The sequence below is a fragment of the Camelus ferus genome, chromosome 1 (genome assembly GCF_009834535.1).
Source record: "Camelus ferus isolate YT-003-E chromosome 1, BCGSAC_Cfer_1.0, whole genome shotgun sequence".
In the NCBI taxonomy this organism is placed as follows: domain Eukaryota; kingdom Metazoa; phylum Chordata; class Mammalia; order Artiodactyla; family Camelidae; genus Camelus; species Camelus ferus.
This window is the reverse complement of record NC_045696.1, coordinates 22,401,003-22,409,059: the sequence shown is the minus strand read 5'-3', so window position 1 is coordinate 22,409,059 and position 8,057 is coordinate 22,401,003.

Sequence of the window (8,057 nt, the reverse complement as noted above, 5' to 3'; positions counted from 1 at the left end):
CATCCCACAAATTTTGGTATGTTACATTTCTGGTTTCATTTGTTTCTAGGTATTTTTTATTTCTTTTTATTTCTCCCTTGACCTACTGGCTTGTTCAGTAACATGTTGTTCAATCTCCACCTATTTGTGAATTTTTCAGTTTTCTTTGAGTAATTAGTTTCTAATTTTATACTCTCATGTTTGGAAAAGATACTTGATATGATTTCAGTTCTCTTAAATTTGTCAAGATTTGTTTTGTGGCCCAATATATAATCAATCTTGGAAAATGTTCCATGTGCACTTGAGAATAATGTATAATATGTTGCTTTTGAGTAAAATGTTCTGTAAATATCTGTTAAGTCCATCTGGCATAATGTGTTGTTTAATGCCAATGTTTTCTTACTGATTTTCTGTCTGAATGATCTATTCATTGATTTAAATGAGGTATTAAGTCTCCTACTATTTATTTAATTGCTTTCTATTTCTCCCTCTAGGTCTGTGCTAGGTTTTTGCTTTGCAGTCACCATGAGGCTTACATGTAACAAATTATACATATAACAATGTATACCTATAGCAGTCTATTTTACATGGTAACAAGTTTGATCCCACTGTAAAGCTCAACATCATTACTCTCCCAAATCCATGTTTTGTTTCTGATGTCATATTTTACATCTTTTATCTTGTGTATCCCTTAGCTAACTTCTGTTATCATAGTTATTTTTACTACTTTTGTCCTTTAACCTCCATAGTAGCATTATAAGTGATTGATCCACTTCCTTTAGTATATATTACCTTTCCAGTGAGGTTAATTATTTTACATGTGTCCCTATTACTAATTACCACCCTTTCTTTTCAGCTTAAAGAAGCTTTAACATTTCTTGTAAGACCAAGGTGAACTCCTTTAGTTTTTGCTTTTTTGGAAAATTCTTTATCTCTCCTTCACTTCTGAATAATTTTGCTGGGTAGAGTGGTTTTGGTTGGAAGATTTTTTTCTTTTAGCACTTTGACTATATCGTGCCACTCCCTTCAGGCCTGCAAAGTTTGTCCTGAAAAATCTGCTGAGAGTCTTATGAGGGTTCCCTTGTATGTAAATAGTTGTTTTTTCTCTTGTTGCTTCTAAAATTCTTTGTCTTTAACTTTTGACATTTTAATTATAAAGTATCTTACTGTGGGTCTCTTTAAGTTCCTCTTATTTGGAACTCTCTGGGCTTCCTGAATCTGGATGTTTGAAAAGTTTTCATTCATTATTTCTTCAAATAAAATTTCTGCCCCTTTCTCTCTCTCTCATGCTCTTCTTGGAACCCTACAATGCAAATGCTAGTCCATTTGATGTTGTCCCTTAAGTCTCTTAAGCTACCTTCACTTTTTTCTTTTTCTTTTTTTTTTTCTTTTTGCTACTTTGACTGGATGAGTTCCACTGCCTTGTCTTTGAGCTGACTGAGATTTTCTTCTGCTTAATCTAGTCTGTTGTTGAACCCCTCTGGAGTATTTTTCCAGTTCAGTTTTGTATTCTTCAGCTCTGTGACTTTTATTTGGTATTTTCTTATATTTTTCCATCTCTTGAAGTTCTCACTGTGTTCATTTTCTCTTCTCCCTAGCTTAGCTGAGCATCTTTATGACCATCACTATGAACTCTTAATCAGGTAATTTACTTATCTCCATTTTATTAACTTTTTTTCCTCAGGATTTATCCTGATATTTTGTTTGGAACATATTCCCTTGTTTCTTCATTTTACTGACTCTGTGTTGGTTTCTAATCAGTAGATGAGAATATTACCTCTCTCAGTCTTGAAGGTGTGGCCTTGTGTAGGAGATGAACTTTGTCATTTAAACTCATCTTACTCTTTGTTGTTTCTCAAACCTTTTTTTATTATATTTTAATAGCTCCCAATAATTGAAGATGTGCCAAGACCTGTCATGTCACAAAGGGGAGGAACCCAGACCGAGATTTAAGCTGACTAAAATCAAGACCCTCAGGCATCAGCTTTTAAAAGTATGCAAATATTTACTGTCCTGTTGGACCACAAGCATAAGCACTACTAGCCACCAGAGCCAAGAAATCTGGAGGTGTCTCCTGTGTAGCAGTTACAAAAACCAGGTCTCCAGATGAGTGTATAAGCTCTTTTCTGGGTGATACTGGCAAGCTGGAGCAAGGCAGAGGGGAGCCTACATTCCTTGAGAGCAGCTTGATAAGCCATTAATGTGTGCCAAACCTGAAGCCTGCCCCTCAGGCTAAAGCTCCATCACAAGAAAAAAGGCCTTCTTAACAGAAAGGTTATATGTCTCTGACCACTATCTATGCTGAGTCCTGAAGGTGGTAGCCTGTCAAGAATCGTCTCTCCAATGCCACAGCCTCAGTTTTATGGTCAACAATTAGAGTGGTTCTTCTAGGCTTGGCTGCGCTGGGCCGGGCTGATCTCAAGTATCCATGGTCATCTTATGGATTGGTTGAGTCCGGCCACTTTGGTGGTGTTGTCTGGGATGGACAGGATTCCTGGATCCCCTTTCCATATAGTCTCCAATCTACAACATGCTCGTGAGTATTCCCATGGTAATTTAAGGGTTCCAGGAAGGTGGGTAGAATTGTCGAAAACCTCATTCACCATGGCCCTCTGCCACAGTCTGTTATCCAGAGCAAGTCACAAAGCTGGCCCAGATTCAAGGGTTGAAGAAATAGGCTCCATTTCTTGATGGAAGAGGAAGAATCTATGATCATTTTTGCAATGTGCCGTAGTGTAAAAAAAACAAAAGTTTTAAATAAAGAAGAAACATAAGGGTTCAGTATGCAGAAATAACTAGCAAATTTGAAAAATAGAGTTTTCCTTAAGTGTTAAAGTAGAAGACAAGGGATCCAAACACCTCACCCATCATTAGGTTTTTTCCTAATTCTAAGCCTCAGTTTCCAGGATTACCTTCTATTACTGTTCCTCCATGTTTCAACCAAAGCATCGCATCCCCCATGGATACTTTTGCTTTTGAGATTTCTTCTGCCTAGAATTTATCTCCTTCCCTTTCTACCAAGCTGCTCAATATTTCCTTTCAAAATTCTATTTATTCCAAATATCTCTTCTTCCATGAAAATTAATAATAATGGTAAAACTATGTGTGATTCCTAAGCATATGCCAGACACTGTTTTAAGTATCCCATTTATTCCTACAACATCACCCTAAATATCATTAAAGAGGAAAATCCAGGTCTCTCTGACTCAAAATTAATGCCCTTAATCTTTGCATTAACTACTCTCTAAAGTATTATTTCTCAGTTTCCCCAAACAAGTATGATTTCTCTCAGTTTTATTTATCTTTAAAGCAGATTGACAATAGCAAGTGTTGGTGAAGATGTGGAGCAATGAGAATACTCATGCATTGCTGGTGAAGGTGAAAATTTGTACAACCATTTGGGAAAACAGTTCACTGTTCTCTCTAAAGTAAAGATACACATACCCTATAAGTAGAAATTCAAGTACTAGGATATACCAAACAAATCTATACCACATACACCAAGAAACAGATCTAAGAATGTCCACAGCATAATTTTTAATAATCTCAAACTTGAAATGATTTAAATTTTAATTAATAGAGAAAGAATAAATAAATGTATATGCCATAAGATGGAATACTATATAGCAATAAAATTTAAGAAACTACAAATAGATAGAGCATGGATGATCTCAAGGACATAATGAGAGGAAGATGACAGACATGAAATGCACAGTGAATGATTCTATTTAAACCAAGTTTTTTTTTAAAAAAGACAAAATGAAAGTACACTGGGGATGCATGCTTAGCTGGGAAAACTATAAATAAACATAAGGAGGATGTTAGCATAATCATTAGTAGTTTCTTTCATGGGAGAGAGGAAGTAATATTTAAGAAGAAGTATTTGGGGACCTTCTAGGTTCTAGAGATGTCTTATTTCATGGTCTTTCTGGTGACTTTATGAGCATTCACTTAATGATAACTCATTATACTGTACAATTTTATTTTTTGCACATCCCTATTTGCATATTACAACTCACAATACACAACACACAGCAGGAGATCTGAGCAGCACATTTCCACGGCTGCTGCATCTACTGAAGAGATACAAATTGTGAAAATTCCAACACAGCAATGTAAATAAATGAGACATAAAATACTTTGAATTGCAGATTTATTAACTTATGTTCATATAAATAATTGAACATTATTAAAGTTTTATGATTATTCTAATCAGGAAATCCTTGAAAATTTATGAGATAGTATGGAGTAATATTTTTCTACACTGAAGACTACAGAAACAAGACTTCATATCCACTGAAGTCTACCTGAGAGTAACAACTAATAAACTAGGCAATTTCAATTTCTAAAGCCCAAAGAAGCCTGTTGAGCCGACTCTTAAAAGCATCTGGCCTTATCTTTCAACACTCATAACCAAGGTGATAGAGAACATTCCAGCAAGTGGGGATATGTAAATCTTTATGGCTCTCATAGCCTAGAGTCTGAATAATCTAGAGAAATGTGACTTTCAATTAAAGGCATTTCACTTGAGTTTGCCAGACTGTAACAGAAAGTAAATAAGCTACCAACTCAATCCCATGTGATTTAATGTTGATGATGGAGTGTGAACAAAATAACTAGTTCTACAATGTTTCCAGGGGTCCCCAACCCCTTTGCTAGAAGCAGGAGGGTAGGGAGAAGGGCAGGCACTCATGTTTACCATTCAGAAGGTTTCTCTGAAATATTTTATCTTCTCCTTGTGTTTTTCATACCATGATTATGCTATTGAGAATTCACATTTAAGAGTAGATTAGGACCTGTCAAAACATAAAGGACGTCAGTAGTGGAGGAAATTGAAAAACGTGTGTGTGTGTTGGTGGCATGGTGCCTCATTATTTCTATTCACTGAAACTTACTAATCCTTGTGTTATCCCCTGGTTTAATAGAGGAAATGTCCTTACCTCCATATCGAACCCCCCAAGGCCTGATGAAATAAAAAGAGGAAAATTTGTTGGAAATCAGTTCAGAGGCACTTCACCATATTTTAAAGTAACTATGCTGCTGTTTACTTAGTGATTCTAAATTCCTTTAGCTCATTGTCAGAGACAATGGAGGTACCATCATTTTAAATGTAGTCATGGGTGTTATAAATAACATGGCAATATTCCCCTTTTCAAGTAAATGAAGTGAAAAACTGAACCACTGAATTTGTAACCAAGTGAAACAAATCAGGATTCTTGTTCCATTAGGGAGAGAACACGTTCCTTTTCAAGTATTTCATTAAGCAGGACATCTTCATAACTGTGAGTATGGAAGGAAGGATACGCAAGACGGTTGGAAATCCAAAAAGGGCAGCTGTGGATTGGGTGAAGCACCTCACCTCCCACTATGGAACACGAAGGCACCTGGTCCCTCCCTGCCTTCATCTTCACTCCTAGCCTGGCAGTCATAACACAAGCAAGTGACTTAAGTTCAGGCAATCTAATGCCCTTGCCCAAGATTCTGAATTTTGAATAAGTATTGCAAAGAAAACAGGACAGCAAGGATCTGCTCACAGTTACAGGCATAGTGACCGTCTCTAGAGCAAAGCCACAGCTTCTCAGCCTGATGTCTGTTGTCTGCCTTCCGATCTGACTTTCTAGAGCTGCCCTGCTTCTTGTCCTTTGTCAAACTTTCCTTCCCTTCAGCCTCTTCACTGCTTCTTGGAGCTTTCAACATCACTCTGATAAGATTTCCATTTGCTTAAGGTTACTACAAAAACCACTTTACAGTAAAAGGCAACCGAACTGATGACGACAGCCAGAAACTCTAATCTCAGCAGGGATCAGGGAGCTCAGCAGCAGCGTGAGGTAAGAGTTTAGTCACCGACAGTTAAGGGAGAACAAAGGTCAGTGGGCAACAAGCTGCCTGGGGCTCTCCTGGGACAGCTGAGGTAACTCCCTTGCCATCACCTGGTAAGGCTGTGGGCCCTAGTGGACCCCCTGCTCTGGCAAAGCCATTTCTAAGAAAATGGCTGCTCCAGAATCTGCCAGGACTAAACCAGCATGTGCCCGTCTCTAAGAGAACAGAACCAGAGAAAGCAGAGATCGAGAGCTTGTAAACACAGGGAACATGTGTGGATCTGACTAATGGTTGGTTAAAACTCTAGAGTTGACAAAACTTAAAAAGGTCAAGAATATCCACGGAAGGGTCTCTCTCCACTAAGTGGGCAGCACTTCTTCCTCTGAGACAGAAACAGAACTGGGAAAGATGGGGAGAGGCAGCAAAGTTGGAGATAAGATGATGTGAAGTAAGTTATATCGGTGGCTTCTATTTTCTATATTCCATGTGAAGTGGGAAGCCAGGACATCTGCTAAGAATGAGGAAGTGAGAAAATAGATAGGTTTGAAGAGTAGGTAAAAGTTTTGAATGGTCAATATCAGGGAAAGTATGAAAAAAAAAAAACTCCACTGAATGGTACATATGTCCAGATGAGTTGAAAATAACCAACTTATATGGATTCAGTCTATTAAGTATTTTTTCTCCAGCAGGGCCTCACCCAGAAGTACTAGCTGTAAAAGTAATGTCAGATCACTCAAAAGCTAAGAGATATTGAAAATTCGTAGACAGCCAAAGGGGAGAGAGAAGTCAGGTGCTGATAACAGGGTAATAAATAGTGGTGTGGAAACATAGGTTCTGAGCTGGCTCTGGGCTGGTTCTGGGAGGGAAGTGAAACTAAGAAGGAACAGAACAAATGGGAAACCAGGAAGGAAGCCAGAGCTGGGAGGGTGCGAAGAGGTAGAAAACAGGTTCAGCTGAAAGGAAGGAAGTGGGATGGATGGGAGCAGTGAAAGGGATACAGCTTCATGGTCAGAAAACTGAACAGCAAAGAAGATGATGTGACTTCGGAAATGAGTGCTCAGGAGGAATAGAGGTAAAGGTCATCAGAGTCAGGATTCACGGTCCCTGATTTAAGGATGCTGGACACAGCATTCGAGGATATTGAAGTTACCCAGGCTGATGGCAGGATTTCAGTAGAGAAGATGTATCAGTCAGGAGTTGATTTCCTAGATAAGTGTAGAACAATGACCTAAGAGTCAAGGGGATGATTGGGGAAGAAAGCAGCAGAGCTGAGATGTATGGCTCTAAAAACAGAAGTGGCATAACACAATAACGTAGAAAATGAGTACGAAAAAATATTGAAAGCATTGCAGTTTAAAGAAATGTTTTAATTATCATAACTGGAAGGACAGGGGTGGAATGAGTTTCAGGGGTAGTTGCTTCAAAGGGCTCAGCCATGATATCAAGACCTTGGTTCTCTCCTTATTTTCAGCCCAAAGCTTTAACCTAAGTTAACCTTGAAGTCTTAAGGTGGCTTCCAGTACAATCCTCACCATGTGCTCCCTGCTCACGTTCAGCTGGAGATAGAGAAACTGATTTCTCATCCAGCACTTTGAAAAGGAGAGAACTTCCAGAAGTGCCTCCTGGAAACCTCTTTCTGCATCTCACTGACTAGAATGGGGTCACATATCACTTGTCAACTAACCAGTCATCAACAAGAAAACAGCACTTTTTTCAGATGTACAACTTGATGAATTTTAATAGATGTATACAGCCATGAAACCACCACCATGATCAAGATAGCTAACATTTCCATCACTCCCCCAGAGGTGCAGATTCCGCATCCCCAATATATCCCTTCCCACGCCCTTTACCCACTGACAACCATAAGTTTGTCTAGAGAGAGGTCTTGAGTCTAAAGATGATCAGATTCTTCAAGAATCATCTATCTTCATTCCTGACCCCAGGTTCTACGTTCTAGGAAGATGTGTTCTGATGGAGCCCACCTCCCTCTCTATTTCCTCTGAAACCCCTCAGGATTGATGTGTATAGTCTGCACCTGGCCCCATGTGCACTTGCAGATGGCTGAATGTGTAGTCAGTTTCCTGGGGGAGTGGGGAGGATAAAGGGAAGTGATGGGAGTTCCTACTTCCCCTAGTGGGCGGGATCCCCTAGATGTAAGGACCAAACTCCCCCCATTGAATCAGGAGAACTCTGAAGGCAGAAGTGCTCTCTTCTCTGGCCTGTGGATCTTCCTCTACAGCCCGAGGCTTAGCGCA